We start from the raw sequence: 18407 nt of genomic DNA, 5'->3' as shown, positions 1-18407 counted from the left end.
CTAAGATGTTAATACTCTTACAATCCTGTGTGGAGTACGGATGATCTCTGACAGACATATATATACCAGACCCCAACACTTACAGTACATCTAGTTCATGTTTATTCTGCATTCCATCCTTTCATTCAAGTTTCACGTTTATTATTATACGTATGTACAGGATACACATGGTGATACACCGTCCAATGAAATTTCTACTTGCAGGCTCCTTCTGGACAACGCAACAACAATAAGAAATAATATAAGATACGAATAGGAATGTAATGTAAATGGTTCAGTAGAATAAAAAAAAAAACATTTTAGCATAAGTATAATACAGGAAGGCACAATATATAGTCCAATATTTACACATGTTTTGGTGGGCAAGTGGTTAAATTGTGCTGTATTTAGCAGTCTGGTAGAAGCAATTGAGTGCATGTGTGCTGAGGTGTGGAGAGTCGGTGCAGGTTGTGTGCTGAGGTGTGGAGTGTCGGTGCAGGTTGTGTGCTGAGGTGTGGAGTGTCGGTGCAGGTTGTGTGCTGAGGTGTGGAGAGTCGGTTCTTCCTATCATTGTGAAGCAGAATTCACCGAGCGTTGGATTGTTCACTCACTAATAGGGAACGTGAGATGTGTTTAGACCGTCGTGAGACAGGTTAGTTTTACCCTACTGATGATGTGTTGTTGCAATAGTAAACAGTAAACACAACACAGGTTGTGTGCTGAGGTGTGGAGAGTTGGTGCAGGTTGTGTGCTGAGGTGTGGAGAGTCGGTGCAGGTTGTGTGCTGAGGTGTGGAGAGTCGGTGCAGGTTGTGTGCTGAGGTGTGGAGAGTTGTGCAGGTTGTGTGCTGAGGTGTGGAGAGTCGGTGCAGGTTGTGTGCTGAGGTGTGGAGAGTCGGTGCAGGTTGTGTGCTGAGGTGTGGAGAGTCAGTGCAGGTTGTGTGCTGAGGTGTGGAGAGTCGGTGCAGGTTGTGTGCTGAGGTGTGGAGAGTCGGTGCAGGTTGTGTGCTGAGGTGTGGAGAGTTGGTGCAGGTTGTGTGCTGAGGTGTGGAGAGTCGGTGCAGGTTGTGTGCTGAGGTGTGGAGAGTCAGTGCAGGTTGTGTGCTGAGGTGTGGAGAGTTGGTGCAAGTTGTGTGCTGAGGTATGGAGAGTTGGTGCAAGTTGTGTGCTGAGGTGTGGAGAGTTGGTGCAAGTTGTGTGCTGAGTGTGGAGAGTTGGTGCAGGTTGTGTGCTGAGGTGTGGAGAGTTGGTGCAGGTTGTGTGCTGAGGTGTGGAGAGTCAGTGCTGGTTGTGTGCTGAGGTAGAGTTGGTGCAAGTTGGTGCTGAGGTATGGAGAGTTGGTGCAAGTTGTGTGCTGAGGTGTGGAGAGTTGGTGCAGGTTGAGGTGTGGAGAGTCAGTGCAGGTTATATTCTAAAAATATTGTAAAAATGTAATAATGGGATTTTTTTACTAACAATTTCAATCCCTGATGTTTCAAGTAGATGTCTTGGGAACACGGGAACACGGTCCCAGTGATGTACTGGGCCGTCTTCACCACCCGCTGGAGGGCCACGGTCCCAGTGATGTACTGGGCCGTCTACACCACCCGCTGGAGGGCCACGGTCCCAGTGATGTACTGGGCCGTCTACACCACCCGCTGGAGGGCCACGGTCCCAGTGATGTACTGGGCCGTCTTCACCACCCGCTGGAGGGCCACGGTCCCAGTGATGTACTGGGCCGTCTTCACCACCCGCTGGAGGGCCACGGTCCCAGTGATGTACTGGGCCGTCTTCACCACCCGCTGGAGGGCCACGGTCCCAGTGATGTACTGGGCCGTCTTCACCACCCGCTGGAGGGCCACGGTCCCAGTGTTGTACTGGGCCGTCTTGCACCACCCGCCGGAGGGCCACGGTCCCAGTGATGTACTGGGCCGTCTTCACCACCCGCCGGAGGGCCACGGTCCCAGTGATGTACTGGGTTCCATGTCTTCACTGGTGATGTGGACGCTGGAGGGCCACGGTCCCAGTGTTTGATGTGGATGGGCCGTCTTCACCCCCGCTCACTGAAGTCCACAATCCTCAGTGATGTACGTGGATAGTTTTTGTCTTCACCACAATGCCAGTTCTGGACCTGTGGGTACTGGGATGGTCTTCAGTGCCACCCGCTGGAGGGACACGGTCCCAGTGATGGACTTTCTTTTGAGGGCCAGGGTACAAAGTGAGGTACTGGGCCCTGTGACCAGTGAAGGGCCTTGCGGATGTGGATGGAGCAATTTCCTGCTGACAAGGCGCATGAAGAACTGGTCAGGGCGCTCTCTGATGCAGTGGTATTGTTTGATGTGGGGTGGCATGCCGGATTGTTCCCTTTCACTGTCCACAATCATCTCCTTTTTTTCTCCTTACGTTGAGATATAGTTTTTGTCTCAAAGTAGAGGCACTGTACGCCCTCTTGACCAGAGGGTGGTGTTGTTGTTCCATGGTTATCAGGTCCTGATGTGGACGTGGACATTAAGAACCTAAAGCTGATGGACTTGGGCTACTGCAGCCTGTCTCCTGATGTGGATCGGGAGTACAACAGAGGGCTGAGGAAACACCCCTGGGGTGCCCTGTGCTTAGTCAGTGTGCGGCTCTGAGCTTGGTGTCGAGCCTGGAGGGAACAGCAGTGTTGAATGCTGATCTGTAGTCTATGAACAGCATTCTCACATAGGGGATTCCTGTTGTCCAGATGTGTTAGAGCTGTTTGAATAGCCTGTAGTGGAAATGGCATCTTCCATGGTATCTGTTCAGTGTGTCTGGTATGATGGCCTGTAGTCCTGGGCCATGACCAACCTGTCAAAGCTGTTTTTAGGCACTGGGATGATGGTGGTCTCCTTGTAGCAAGTGGGGGTACAGCCTGGGACAGGGACAGGTTGAAGATGTCCACCAGCTGGTCTGCACGCACTCTGAGGCGGCTTTGTGAGTATTCACTCTTTGAGAGTTTTCCTTACGTCGGCCTTGGAGAACAAAAGCGCTGTTCAGTCTGGAGCAGCCTGTAGTCCTTGATAGCCTGTAGTCCTTGATAGCCTGCAGTCCTTGATCCTGCTTGAAAGCCTGAGTCCTTGATAGCCTGTAGTCACATAGCCTGTAGTCTAGCCTGTAGTCCTTGATAGCCTGTAGTCCTTGATAGCCTGTAGTCCTTGATAGCCTGCAGTCTTTGATAGCCTGCAGCCCTTGATAGCCTGTAGTCCTTCATAGCCTGTAGTCCTTGATAGCCTGTAGTCCTTGATAGCCTGTAGTCCTTGATAGCCTGCAGTCCTTGATAGCCTGCAGCCCTTGATAGCCTGTAGTCCTTGATAGCCTGTAGTCCTTGATAGCCTGCAGTCCTTGATAGCCTGCAGTCCTTGATAGCCTGCAGTCCTTGATAGCCTGTAGTCCTTGATAGCCTGTATTCCTTGATAGCCTGTAGTCCTTGATAGCCTGCAGTCCTTGATAGCCTGTAGTCCTTGATAGCCTGCAGTCCTTGATAGCCTGCAGTCCTTGATAGCCTGCAGTCCTTGATAGCCTGTAGTCCTTGATAGCCTGCAGTCCTTGATAGCCTTCAGTCCTTGATAGCCTGTAGTCCTTGATAGCCTGTAGTCCTTGATAGCCTGTAGTCCTTGGTAGCCTGCAGTCCTTGGTAGCCTGCAGTCCTTGATAGCCTGCAGTCCATGATAGCCTGTAGTCCTTGATAGCCTGTAGTCCTTGATAGCCTGCAGTCCTTGATAGCCTGTAGTCCTTGGTAGCCTGCAGTCCTTGATAGCCTGCAGTCCTTGATAGCCTGCAGTCCTTGATAGCCTGCAGTCCTTGATAGCCTGTAGTCCTTGATAGCCTGCAGTCCTTGATAGCCTGCAGTCCTTGATAGCCTGTAGTCCTTGATAGCCTGCAGTCCTTGATAGCCTGTAGTCCTTGGTAGCCTGCAGTCCTTGGTAGCCTGTAGTCCTTGGTAGCCTGTAGTCCTTGATAGCCTGCAGTCCTTGATAGCCTGCAGTCCTTGATAGCCTGCAGTCCTTGATAGCCTGCAGTCCTTGATAGCCTGCAGTCCTTGATAGCTTGTAGTCCTTGACATAAGCGTCGTAAGTCAGAGTTGTGGAACATGGATTCAAGTTTTTTCCCATCCCTAATAGATTTGCGGCACTTGTACCTGCTTGCCTTGTATTCATTGCGCGCTACCGAGTCGTCTGGGTTCGTTCTGCTGACATTAAATGCTGCATTACGGGCTCTCAGCACGATATGGATTTCTCCGTATCGTTCATCCAGGGTTTTTGGTTGGGTCATGTCCGGTTTGTTATTGTGGGTACAACGTCATCAAACACATTTCCTAATGAAGCCTTTGACTGATGATGTATATTCCTCAATGTTGATGGATGAGTCCTGCGGGGATGAATCTTTGAACATATTTCAATCAGTATTAACAGAACAGTCCTGCAGCATTAGGTCTGCCCCCTCTGTCCAGCGCCTCACTATTCTCGGAGTTGGTGGTTCCCTCTTGAGATGCTGCTTGTAGGCGGGGAGTTGGGACAGAGAGACGCGATCTAATTGGCAGAAGTGGGTGCGGGGGATGGTTTTGTACGTGTCACAGATGTTTGTGTACACATGTTCCAGCACGTTGTTTCCTCTAGTGGGGCAGGAGACATGTTGATGATGTTTTGGAATAAGTTTGTTTAAAATCTCACGCAACGATAAAGCTGTGATTATAACAAATGAATCCAGCCTATTTTCAAATGAACACATACTGTACACTCTTCTCCCTGAGACGGAGACAGTCGACTACATTTTTGACATTCAAACCTTTACATTCAGCTTCATTTCAATTGAGCAGATACACAGTGCTGCAGGCATTTAGTCTCCCCTCTCTGTGATGTAAATGGCAGAATGTAGACAGCAGATACACAGTGCTGAAGTCATTTAGTCTCCCCTCTCTGTGATGTAAACGGCAGAATGTAGACAGCAGATACACAGTGCTGCAGTCATTTAGTCTCCCCTCTCTGTGATGTAAACGGCAGAATGTAGACAGCAGATACACATTACTGCAGTCATTTAGTCTCCCCTCTCTGTGATGTAAACGGCAGAATGTAGACAGCAGATACACATTACTGCAGTCATTTAGTCTCCCCTCTCTGTGATGTAAACAGCAGAATGTAGACAGCAGATACACAGTGCTGCAGTCATTTAGTCTCCCTCTCTGTGATGTAAACGGCAGAATGTAAACAGCAGATACACAGTGCTGCAGTCATTTAGTCTCCCCTCTCTGTGATGTAAACGGCAGAATGTAGACAGCAGATACACAGTGCTGCAGTCATTTAGTCTCCCCTCTCTGTGATGTAAACGGCAGAATGTAGACAGCAGATACACAGTGCTGCAGTCATTTAGTCTCCCCTCTCTGTGATGTAAACGGCAGAATGTAGACAGCAGATACACAGTACTGCAGTCATTTAGTCTCCATGAACACTGTCACATGTTGATGGTATATTGTTTGTGCACATTGGTTCTGTTGTACAGTACTGATGGGGTATTAGTTGTGCACAGTGGTTTTTGTTGTATTTGTCCTTCTGAACATCTTGTTTGACTTTTCAGGTAAAAACTGCTCTACACAGTGGTTTTGTTGTCATTTGTCCCTACTTTTCCAGGTAAAAACTGCTCTACACCGTGGTTTTGCATATTTGTCCCTACTTTTCCAGGTAAAAACTGCTCTACACCGTGGTTTTGGTGTATTTGTCCCTACTTTTCCAGGTAAAAACTGCTCTACACAGTGGTTTTGCAGTATTTGTCCCTCTGAACATCTTGTTTGACTTTTCCAGGTAAAAACTGCTCTACACCTGTTATTGAATTTGTCTCCCTCTCTGTGATGACAAAATGCAGAAATGGCGGCACCTGTTATATCTTTGCAGTCATTGGTTCACTGCACTTGTCCACCAGGTAAATGTTTGTCCCCTTATCAGATACTGTACTGTACTGTCAACTACAGTTTACTCTGAGAAAATAAGGTCCTACCCAGAACCAGAAATGTTGTTGACTTGCCCCTGTAGAAACCCAGTCTGGTTCTTTTTTAAAACCCTTTCTTCAGAAGGACCTCCTTCGACAGCAGTTCCATCTACAACCTTTATCCCTCTAACCCTTTATGAACCATTTTCTAAAGTAGGTAACAAAAGACCTGCATCTGGGTGATTTAATCCTCCATATCGTTATCTGGCTCTGCTGACAGTTACATTAAACCACAAAACATAGAGTTTAAAATGTCCTGCATCTGTTGTAAAGTATCCTGCAACAGCGTGATCAAATGAAGATCTTTATTTGAAATCCACTGAAGAACATCTTGTTTATGCCTTTTCTTTGTACACAATCATTGTTAAGCAATTTATTCAATTTATAGACCCTCCGGTTGTTTTTAGATGCTCTTGTTGTTTATTCTACAATAAAAACTTTTGTAAAATCGTTTTGTCCTAAATGGCCCCATATGGCTCTGGTCAAAAGTAATGTAGGGAATAGGGTGTCATTTGGGATGCCGGCAAAGAGGCTATGTTATTGTTATTGATTACTCTGGTAAAAACTGTGCACTCTGTTTTGTTACCAAACCAAACCTAATTTAAATAACATCCACTGGATTTGGTAATATTTGTCCCTACCCAGGTAAAAACTGCCATGTATTACTTGAATGAGTGTCTAATTATAAATGTAGGAAAACACAAACACCCCTCAATACCTATATGGTTGGTGGTTGGACTATTTTACAAATCCTATTTCTAGTGGTTTTGGTGTAAGGCCCTCTATTTCCTAGTATTTCCACTGTGTAACCTCTATTTCCTAGTATTTCCACTGTCTAGGGCCTCTATTTCCTAGTATTTCCACTGTCTAAGGGCCTCTATTTCCTAGTATTTCCACTGTCTAAGGTCCTCTTTTCCTAGTATTTCCACTGTCTAAGGGCCTCTATTTCCTAGTATTTCACCTGTCTAAGGCCCTCTATTTCCTAGTATTTCCACTGTCTAAGGGCCTCTATTTCCTAGTATTTCCACTGTCTAAAGTTTGTCTATTTCCTAGTATTTCCACTGTCTAAAAATAAGGCCTCTATTTCCTAGTTTTCCCTGTCTAAACCCTCTATTTCCTAGTTTTCCACTTCTTCAGAAGGGCCTCTATTTCCAAGTATTTCCATCTACAAGGGCCTCTATTTAACCCTAGTATTTCCACTGTCTAAGGGCCTCATCTGGGTGATTTAATCCTAGTTGATTATCCACTGTCTGGCTCTGCTATTTACTAAACCATTTCCAAACATAGTTTAAAATGCCTCTATTTCCTAGTATTTCCTGCAACAGCGTGATCAAATTCCTAGTATTTATATTTGAAATCCATTGAATTAAATTAGTATTATATATGTAATATATCCATTTAGTAGTATTATGTCTCCCTCTTTGTACACAATTTCATGTCTAAGGGCCTTTATTCAATTTATAGACCCTCCGGTATTGTTGTTTATTCCAATAATCTGTAAAATCGTAAGGCCCCTATTTCCTAGTATTTCCACTGTGTAAGGGCCTCTTTCTCTGGTCAAAAGTCCATGTAGGGAATAGGGTGTCATTTGGGATGCCTAGTATGTTATTGTTATTGATTACTCTGTTTCCTCTGTTTTCCACCAAACCTAATTTAAATAACATCCACTGGATCATAATAGGGCCTCAAAGCCATGTATTACTTGAATGAGTGTCTAATTATAAATGTCCACTGGAAAACACAAACACCCCTCAATACCTATATTTTGCTGGTTGGACTATATTTACAAATCCTATTTCCTAGTATTTCCACTGTCTAAGGCCCTCTATTTCCTAGTATTTCCACTGTCTAAGGGCCTCTATTTCCTAGTATTTCCACTGTCTAAGGGCCTCTATTTCCTAGTATTTCCACTGTCTAAGGGCCTCTATTTCCTAGTATTTCCACTGTCTAAGGGCCTCTATTTCCTAGTATTTCCACTGTCTAAGGGCCTCTATTTCCTAGTATTTCCACTGTCTAAGGGCCTCTATTTCCTAGTATTTCCACTGTCTAAGGGCCTCTATTTCCTAGTATTTCCACTGTCTAAGGCCCTCTATTTCCTAGTATTTCCACTGTCTAAGGGCCTCTATTTCCTAGTATTTCCACTGTCTAAGGGCCTCTATTTCCTAGTATTTCCACTGTCTAAGGGCCTCTATTTCCTAGTATTTCCACTGTCTAAGGGCCTCTATTTCCTAGTATTTCCACTGTCTAAGGGCCTCTATTTCCTAGTATTTCCACTGTCTAAGGGCCTCTATTTCCTAGTATTTCCACTGTCTAAGGGCCTCTATTTCCTAGTATTTCCACTGTCTAAGGGCCTCTATTTCCTAGTATTTCCACTGCCTAAGGTCCTCTATCTACCTGTGAAAAATATAACATATGTAAAGCAGAAATCATAAAAGAAAAACGTCTTACAATGACAGGAGCATCTTGAGAAATGACAATTCAAGCCTGTGTATCAGAAGGGGTGTGGGTAGAAGAATAGAACACAGAACACAGCTGCTATTAAAGACACAGACATCAATCAGCTCTTTGATCCAAACCCCAATGCATACAGGATGGGGAGCCGATGACTGCTCTGCACCCGTGAACCAGTGTGTGTTGAATCCCTGTGACCCGGAGGGGACCCTGTTCTGTGAAGAGCTGCCGAACGGCTTCAAATGCGTCTGCCAACACGGGTACATGGGGCGGCTGTGCGAAATCCCCATAAGTCACTGCGTCGATGGGCTGTGTCATCACGGATCAAAGTGTGTGGATCTACCGAGAGGATTCAAGTGCCATTGTTTACCCGGTAAGCTAATCACCAGGAACAAAGAAACAGGGCGTGTGATTTTAATGGGGTGTGTGTGCGTGCTTGGCATGTGCGTTGCCCTGTAAGACATTGGCTCCTTGTTCCTGAAACCTGTGGTAATGTTTATATTTATTTCAGGGTCTTGTCCCTGCATTTAGGATGACTGAATACTAAAAGGAGAAATAGGAATGCAGCGTTTCCTCAACCTCTCCTCAAGTACCTCTGGCTGCCCCACTTACTTCCTACTGAAACAAGAACACCTGATTGAATTGATAAAATTAGTAGTTGACCAATTGAATCAGGTGTGTTAGTGGGTTAAGTTAACCAGTTGATGGGAGCCAATAACAAGGGGTGTTAATTTGTTAACCATTTGATCGGAGCCAATGAAAGGTGTGATAGTGGTTTAAAGAGCCAATAGAAAATGTGTGTTAGTGGGTTAAGGAGCCAATAGCATCCCAGAGAGATGAGTAAAGTTTGATAAAGAGGTGTTTGGAATTGGGTTAAAGTCACTCTGAATTGCCAGTATAACATTCTCTGATTTTAACAAAAAGAAACACATTATTACATTCTCAAAGTGATTCCCTCATAATTCCAGCCCTTAATTCAGAGGGTCTCATTCGTCTCTTCTTCATTCAGGTTTAACGGGACAATTCTGCGACGTGAACATAGATGACTGTGAAGAGAAGCCGTGTGGTGTTCTGAGTATTTGCAAAGACACCGTCAACGGCTACAATTGTTTCTGTGCACCTGGATTCATCGGTGAGTAGCTACGTTGTCAACAGGGGATGTCAGGGCAATTTCCCCTTTGCTCGTAATTCCATCGACTGTCTTTTGGTGTCAAAGACCTCAAGCCTCCCTATGTAGGTTGGTATTGTTAAACACTTATTTACCTTCCACATGTCATACGGCAGTTCCATTACACACTTCTCTCAGTAGCATTCAGTTCCTCTTCTCTCAGTAGCATTCAGTCTCAGTAGCATTCAGTTCCTCTTCTCTCAGTAGCATTCAGTCTCTCAGTAGCATTCAGTCTCTCAGTAGCATTCAGTCTCTCAGTAGCATTCAGTCTCTCAGTAGCATTCAGTCTCTCAGTATCATTCAGTCTCTCAGTAGCATTCAGTCTCTCAGTAGCATTCAGTCTCTCAGTAGCATGCAGTTCCTCTTCTCCCAGTAGCATTCAGTTCATCTTCTCTCAGTAGTATTCATTCTCTCAGTAGCATTCAGTCTCTCAGTATCATTCAGTTCCATAACACACTTATTTGACACGGCACATGTCTTATAACACCCATGTATCTACAGTCAGAAGCCCCCCTCCTCTCCCCCCTACCTCTCTCCCCTTCCATTTCCCTCTACCTCTCCTCCCGTCCTCTCTCCCCTTCCATTTCCCTCCACCTCTCCTCCCTTTCTCTCTCCATTCCTCTTCCCCCTTTCCTCTCTTCCTCACATCATTAAGGAATGTTATTTGATTAAAGGGGGCCTTTTATTTATGTTTCAAAATCTGGCAGATGCTTCTATGTATGTGTGTATGTGTGTATGTGTGTATGTGTGTATGTGTGTGTGCAGTGTGTATGTGTGTATGTGTATGTGTGTATGTGTGTATGTGTGTGTTCCTCACATCATGTGTATGTGTGTATGTGTGTGTGTGTGTGTTTCAAAATCTGCAGTGTGTGTGTGTGTGTGTATGTGTGTGTCTGTGTGTGTGCGTGCATCTGTATGTAGACTATGCATGTGTGGACCTTCATGCAGTGAACCTCTCCTGTTTTTCCAGGTAATAACTGTGAGGTGGAGGTAAACGAGTGTCTGAGCCAGCCCTGCCACAATGGAGCTTCGTGCTCTGATGAGCTCAACGCATTCAGCTGCTTATGCCCAATCGGAGTCACAGGTACACACACACACACCGCATGCACGCACACACCACACACACATACATTTGTACTGTAACCCTTATGGTTTTTGTCATGACTAACATATCATATGTGACATCACAGGACGTTGACTGTAGGAGTTGACAAGGCAGCACAAATAGATCTGGGACCAAAATGTCATCATTAATACTTAAACCCCTTAAATAATTTGAAATACCTTACCTTAAAGTATGTTTCTAAGATGTAAGATATAGAACAGGGCTCTCCAACCCTGTTCCTGGAGAGATACCCTCCTGTAGGTTTTAACTCCAAACCTGTTCGTGGAGAGATACCCTCCTGAAGATTTTAACTCCAACCGTGTTCCTGGAGAGATAATTTATGACAAATATAAACAAACGTTTGTCTCTACATTAACTAACATATTACTCTCAATTGTACATTTTTTGCTTGACTCGTTATGACATTATAACAACTTACATCTGGTAATACCGTAACATTTTGTCAGCCATCTTTTTTGAAGAACGACACAAAGCAAGGGTGGCCCGCGTTGTTACGTTCATTAGAATGAGGAGACCAAGGTGCAGCGTGGTAGGCGAACATCTTACTTCATTCAAAATGAACACCGAAAAACAACCAAATCCAAAACAAACGTAAAGTTCTGCAGGCTACACAGCACCGATACAAAATCAAGATCCCACAATCTAAGGTGGGAAAAGGGCTGCCTAAGTATTATCCCCAATCAGAGACAACCATAAACAGCTGCCTCTGATTGGGAACCATACTAGGCCAACAAAGAAATAGAAGCATAGATTTGCCCACCCAAGTCACACCCTGACCTAACCAAATAGAGAATAAACAAGGCTCTCTAAGGTCAGGGCGTGACGCGTGTCAAAAATCGTTATTGGAACCACTCAATATGATTGGTCATATAAAAACCTTGGGACCCAAATGCAAAATGAGTGCAATGAAGCCGGGTCTGGAGCCATGAAGCCGGGTCTGGAGCCATGAAGCCGGGTCTGGAGCCATGAAGCCGTGTCTGGAGCCATGAAGCCGTGTCTGGAGCCAGCCGTGTCTGGAGCCATGAAGCCGGGTCTGGAGCCATGAAGCCGGGTCTGGAGCCATGAAGCCGGGTCTGGAGCCATGAAGCCGGGTCTGGAGCCATGAAGCCGGGTCTGGAACCATGAGGCCGGGTCTGGAGCCATGAAGACGTGTCGCTGGGTACCTCTAAGTCCCGCGGGGCAAGTTTGCAACTTTTAAAGGAGGAACCACTGTACCCTCTTGTAAGTTTGCAAGGCTGTATTTGCTGTAATGCACTATGCACAGTTGAAGTCGGAAGTTTACATACACTTAGGTTGGAGTCATTAAAACTCGGTTTTCAACCACACATTTCTTGTTAACAAACTCTAGTTTTGGCAAGTCAGTTAGGACATCTACTTTGTGCATGACACAAGTAATTTTTCCAACAATTGTTTACAGACAGATTATTTCACTTATAATTCACTGTATCATAATTCCAGTGGGTCAGAAGTTTACATAGACTAAGTTGACTGTGCCTTTTAAACAGCTTGGAAAATTCCAGAACATGTCATGGTTTTAGAAGCTTCTGATAGGCTAATTGACATCATTTGAGTCTATTAGAGGTGTATCTATGGATGTATTTCATGGCCTACCTTCAAACTCAGTGCCTCTTTGCTTGACATCATGGGAAAATCAAAAGAAATCAGCCAAGACCTCAGAAAAGATTGTAGACCTCCACAAGTCTAGTTCATCCTCGGGAGCAATTTCCAAACACCTGAAGGTACCACGTTCATCTGTACAAACGATACTACGCAAGTATAAACACCATGGGACCACGCAGCCATCATACCGCTCAGATACATTCTGTCTCCTAGAGATGAATGTACTTTGCTGCGAAAAGTCCAAATCAATCACAGAACAACAGCAAAGGACCTTGTGAAGATGCTGTAGGAAACAGGTACAAAAGTATGTATGTCCACAATAAAAGAGTCCTATATCGACATAACCTGAAAGGCCGCTCAGCAAGGAAAGAGCCACTGCTCCAAAACCGCCATTAAGAAAAGCCAGACTGCGGTTTGCAACTGCACATGGGGACAAAGATTGTACTTTTTGGAGAAAAATTTTCTCTGGTCTGATGAAACGAAAATAGAACTGTTTGGCCATAATGACCATCGTTATGTTTGGGGGAACAAGTGGGGGGCTTGCAAGCTGAAGAACACCATCCCAACCGTGAAGCACGGGGATGGCAGCATCAGGTTGTGGGGGTGCTTTTCTGCAGGAGGGACTGGTGCACTTCAGAAAATAGATGGCATCATAAGGCAGGAACATTATGTGGATATATTGAAGCAACATCTCAAGACATCAGTTAAAGCTTGGTCACAAATGGGTCTTCCAAATGGACAATGACCCCAAGCGTACTTCCAAAGTTGTGGCAAAATGTCTTCAGGACAACAACGTCAAGGTATTGGAGTGGCCATCACAAAGCCCTGACCTCAATCCTATCGAAGATTTGGGGGCAGAACTGAAACTGCGTGTGCCGAGCAAGGAGGCCTACACACCTGACTCGGTTAGACCAGCTCTGTCAGGAGGAATGGGCCAAAATTCACCCAACTTATTGTGGGAACACAACACCAGTTGTGATCACGTAGCAGTTCAATAACAGAAACACCACTGACACCAGTTGTGATCACGTAGCAGTTCAATAACAGAAACACCACTGACACCAGGTTGTGATCACGTAGCAGTTCAATAACAGAAACACCACTGACACCAGTTGTGATCACGTAGCAGTTCAATAACAGAAACACCACTGACACCAGGTTGTGATCACGTAGCAGTTCAATAACAGAAACACCACTGACACCAGTTGTGATCACGTAGCAGTTCAATAACAGAAACACCACTGACACCAGGTTGTGATCACGTAGCAGTTCAATAACAGAAACACCACTGACACCAGGTTGTGATCACGTAGCAGTTCAATAACAGAAACACCACTGACACCAGGTTGTGATCACGTAGCAGTTCAATAACAGAAACACCACTGACACCAGGTTGTGATCACGTAGCAGTTCAATAACAGAAACACCACTGACACCAGTTGTGATCACGTAGCAGTTCAATAACAGAAACACCACTGACACCAGGTTGTGATCACGTAGCAGTTCAATAACAGAAACACCACTGACACCAGGTTGTGATCACGTAGCAGTTCAATAACAGAAACACCACTGACACCAGGTTGTGATCACGTAGCAGTTCAATAACAGAAACACCACTGACACCAGGTTGTGATCACGTAGCAGTTCAATAACAGAAACACCACTGACACCAGGTTGTGATCACATAGCAGTTCAATAACAGAAACACCACTGACACCAGGTTGTGATCACGTAGCAGTTCAATAACAGAAACACCACTGACACCAGGTTGTGATCACGTAGCAGTTCAATAACAGAAACACCACTGACACCAGGTTGTGATCACGTAGCAGTTCAATAACAGAAACACCACTGACACCAGGTTGTGATCACGTAGCAGTTCAATAACAGAAACACCACTGACACCAGGTTGTGATCACGTAGCAGTTCAATAACAGAAACACCACTGACACCAGGTTGTGATCACGTAGCAGTTCAATAACAGAAACACCACTGACACCAGGTTGTGATCACGTAGCAGTTCAATAACATAAACACCACTGACCCCAGGTTGTGATCACGTAGCAGTTCAATAACAGAAACACCACTGACACCAGGTTGTGATCACGTAGCAGTTCAATAACAGAAACACCACTGACACCAGTTGTGATCACGTAGCAGTTCAATAACAGAAACACCACTGACACCAGGTTGTGATCACGTAGCAGTTCAATAACAGAAACACCACTGACACCAGTTGTGATCACGTAGCAGTTCAATAACAGAAACACCACTGACACCAGGTTGTGATCACATAGCAGTTCAATAACAGAAACACCACTGACACCAGTTGTGATCACGTAGCAGTTCAATAACAGAAACACCACTGACACCAGGTTGTGATCACGTAGCAGTTCAATAACAGAAACACCACTGACACCAGTTGTGATCACGTAGCAGTTCAATAACAGAAACACCACTGACACCAGGTTGTGATCACGTAGCAGTTCAATAACAGAAACACCACCTACATCTTTGTTGAGGTCTGTTTTACGAAGTGAAGTCAAGCAAAGTCAATTAAAACAATATAACTTGACAGCCTATAGCAATCCACTGTGTAATTAGCTATGCTAATATTCCTATATGCATGTAAATTAATGCTGTCCTGTACGAGAGGTGTACAACCATTATAACTATGTCAATGTTCATTATGTTCAATACACTGGGTTGTGTCCCAAATGGCACCCTATTCCCTTATTGTGCATTATGTTTGACCAGAGCCCCGGTTAGCTTATCACTGCTCTGGTCAAAAGTAGTGCACTATAAGGGAATAGGGTGCCATTTGGGACCGTGCTGGGTCATGTAAGGTCATATTGAAAACATAAGGGATAATTTATCTAATGTCAGACGAGAGGTCTCTCTATTATTTCTCAGTTAATTTCAATCTGAATTGTTAGGAAATTGTCTGAGTTAACTAGATGAATATATGCAAATCGAGGGATCCATATTTTAGTAACCCATCTTGAACCGAGTTTCTCTCTTTTATTTTTAGTTCAGAAGGTGGATAGCTCGAAGGCTTTTAAGATTTCACTTGCAAAGGGGATTCTTTTTAACACTTGGTTTATAATTGGTAGGAATGGGAGTTTTCATGAAACTGTTCCTTCCTCTTTCATTGTCTTTCCCTACAGGTGACTACTGTGAAATCAACATTGATGAGTGTCTGTCAGGGCCATGCAGACACAATAGCACGTGTTTGGACCTGGCCAATGGCTATGAATGTGTCTGTCTACCCGGCTTCACTGGTCAGTGCATCTAACTTACTGAATTTTAATGAATTAATGCATACTGAACTAAACAAGCATTGACAATATAACCTACTGAATTTTAATGAATTAATGCATACTGAACTAAACAAGCATTGACAATATAACCTACTGAATTTTAATGAATTAATGCATACTGAACTAAACAAGCATTGACAATATAACCTACTGAATTTTAATGAATTAATGCATACTGAACTAAACAAGCATTGACAATATAACCTACTGAATTTTAATGAATTAATGCATACTGAACTAAACAAGCATTGACAATATAACCTACTGAATTTTAATGAATGAATGCATACTGAACTAAACAAGCATTGACAATATAACCTACTGAATTTGAATCCTGTAGCTTTATTTTAGCAAACTATAGTAGGCTCTATTCACTCTAATCTGCATAGCCATATTCATGCTTTACCATAGTCTCACTGGTAGATGCTTCCAGTTTTCACCAAGAAAATCCTTCACACAGAAGTTTGTGTCCGTGGGCAGTATCATCTACAGACAAAGATGTCTGTGGAGTTGGATTGTTTTCCAGTGTACCTCTTCAACAACGTGCTGCTTAGGTACACTGGCAACTACAGTCGTATGTTTTGAACTCCAGTGTTGCTAGGCAGCGGGGGAACAATGGAAATAGATTCCTATGGGTGAAACACCTTAATGAAATAGATCTGCCAACCCCAGGGGAGAGGAGTGAGTAAAGGGATGTTTACATGCCTGTAGTCTGGACAAAGCACATCACACGTCCACAGCGTCCCAAACGGCACCCTGTTCCCTACATAGTGCTGGACCCTGGTAGTGCGCCGTATAAGGAATAGGATACCATTTGGGATGCAACCCATTGTTGTGTTCTCTGACTAACTGATGAGGAGTGAAGACAGAAGATACACAGTTAGTTACTGCTCCATGGGCTCATTAGATCCTGTTTCCTGTGTCCAACCGAAGAGATTATTAACTGTCCTGGTTTGCATCCCAAATGGCACCTTGATCCCTTCATAGTGCACTGCTTTTGGACCCATATGCCTCTGGTCAAAAGTAGTGCACTATATATGGAATAGGGTGCCATTTGGGACATAGGCCTGCTACTAGTCTCACTGACCCCTAAAAACATGACTTATTTATTTGTTTATGTTGTTGTTTGTATCAAAGGCGCTGGGTGTGAGTTCGACATTGACGAGTGTGCCTCTTCTCCCTGCAAGAACGGAGCCACTTGCATTGACCAGCCTGGCAATTACCACTGTCAGTGTGTGGCTCCATTCAAAGGTAATGAACACTGAGAGGGTGTGTTGTGTATGTGTGTGTGTGTGTGTGTGTGTGTGTGTGTGTGTGTGTGTGTGTGTGTGTGTGTGTGTGTGTGTGTGTGTGTGTGTGTGTGTGTGTGTGTGTGTGTGTGTGTGTGTGTGTGTGTGTGTGTGTTCCTGCGTGCGTGTCACTGTGTGCATGTGTCTCCATTTGAAAGGTAATGCACACTGAGGGAATGGGGACGATCACCAAAGTTAATTAACCTCCCTGAGCGTCCCTCTCTCACCTGCCTGAACTCATTCTGCTGCAGTCTTCAGCAACATTAGTAAGGCTTCATTCTCTGGTTGTGGCGATGCTCGACAAAGAAGATGAAACCCATTGCTAATCCTCCAGATGGTGTATCTATTTCTCATAGCCTTGGTCCGCACTAAAGTGTTGTGTCTTAGTGCTGTATAGCCTTGGTCTCTACTAATGTGTTGTGTCTTAGTGCTGTGTAGCCTTGGTCCCCACTAAAGTGTTGTGTCTTAGTGCTGTATAGCCTTGGTCTCTACTAATGTGTTGTGTCTTAGTGCTGAATAGCCTTTGTCTCTACTAATGTGTTGTGTCTTAGTGCTGTGTAGCCTTGGTCTCTACTAATGTTGTCTGTCTTAGTGCTGTATAGCCTTGGTCCCCACTAAAGTGTTGTGTCTTAGTGCTGTATAGCCTTGGTCTCTACTAATGTGTTGTGTCTTAGTTCTGTATAGCCTTGGTCCCCACTACAGTGTTGTGTCTTAGTGCTGTATAGCCTTGGTCCCCACTAAAGTGTTGTGTCTTAGTTCTGAATAGCCTTGGTCCCCACTACAGTGTTGTGTCTTAGTGCTGTATAGCCTTGGTCCCCACTACAGTGTTGTGTCTTAGTGCTGTATAGCCTTGGTCCCCACTAATGTGTTGTGTCTTAGTGCTGTATAGCCTTGGTCCCCACTACAGTGTTGTGTCTTAATGCTGTATAGCCTTGGTCCCCACTAATGTGTTGTGTATTAGTGCTGAATAGCCTTGGTCTCTACTAATGTGTTGTGTCTTAGTTCTGTATAGCCTTGGTCTCTACTAATGTTGTCTGTCTTAGTGCTGTATAGCCTTGGTCCTCACTAATGTGTTGTGTCTTAGTGCTGAATAGCCTTGGTCTCTACTAATGTGTTGTGTCTTAGTTCTGTATAGCCCCCACTTGGTCTCTACTAATGTTGTCCCCACTGTGTTGTGTCTTAGTGCTGTATAGCCTTGGTCTCCACTAAAGTGTTGTGTCTTAGTGCTGTATAGCCTTGGTCCCCACTAAAGTGTTGTGTCTTAGTTCTGTATAGCCTTGGTCCCCACTACAGTGTTGTGTCTTAGTGCTGTATAGCCTTGGTCCCCACTACAGTGTTGTGTCTTAGTTCTGTATAGCCTTGGTCCCCACTAAAGTGTTGTGTCTTAGTGCTGAATAGCCTTGGTCCCCACTACAGTGTTGTGTCTTAGTGCTGTATAGCCTTGGTCCCCACTACAGTGTTGTGTCTTAGTTCTGTA

General features: G+C 44.6%; 1 long non-coding RNA gene and 1 pseudogene across 2 annotated transcripts; both read left to right on the top strand.

Moving 5' to 3' along the window:
- The window catches only part of LOC127924948 (protein eyes shut homolog), a 167370-nt pseudogene that overhangs the window by 131859 nt on the left and 17104 nt on the right, over positions 1-18407 (top strand).
- On the top strand, positions 13331-14799 carry LOC127924947 (uncharacterized). 2 transcript variants are annotated; one of them, XR_008119396.1, is made up of 4 exons: positions 13331-13572; positions 13761-13806; positions 14465-14603; positions 14651-14799. It is a non-coding gene; the product is annotated as an uncharacterized LOC127924947 (long non-coding RNA). The 2 variants fall into 2 exon arrangements; XR_008119395.1 differs by lacking the exon at positions 13761-13806.

This window comes from Oncorhynchus keta, unplaced genomic scaffold (genome assembly GCF_023373465.1).
Source record: "Oncorhynchus keta strain PuntledgeMale-10-30-2019 unplaced genomic scaffold, Oket_V2 Un_contig_4789_pilon_pilon, whole genome shotgun sequence".
NCBI lineage: Eukaryota > Metazoa > Chordata > Actinopteri > Salmoniformes > Salmonidae > Oncorhynchus > Oncorhynchus keta.
The sequence above is the reverse complement of the archived record's forward strand: the minus strand, read 5'-3'. Positions and strand labels throughout refer to the sequence as shown.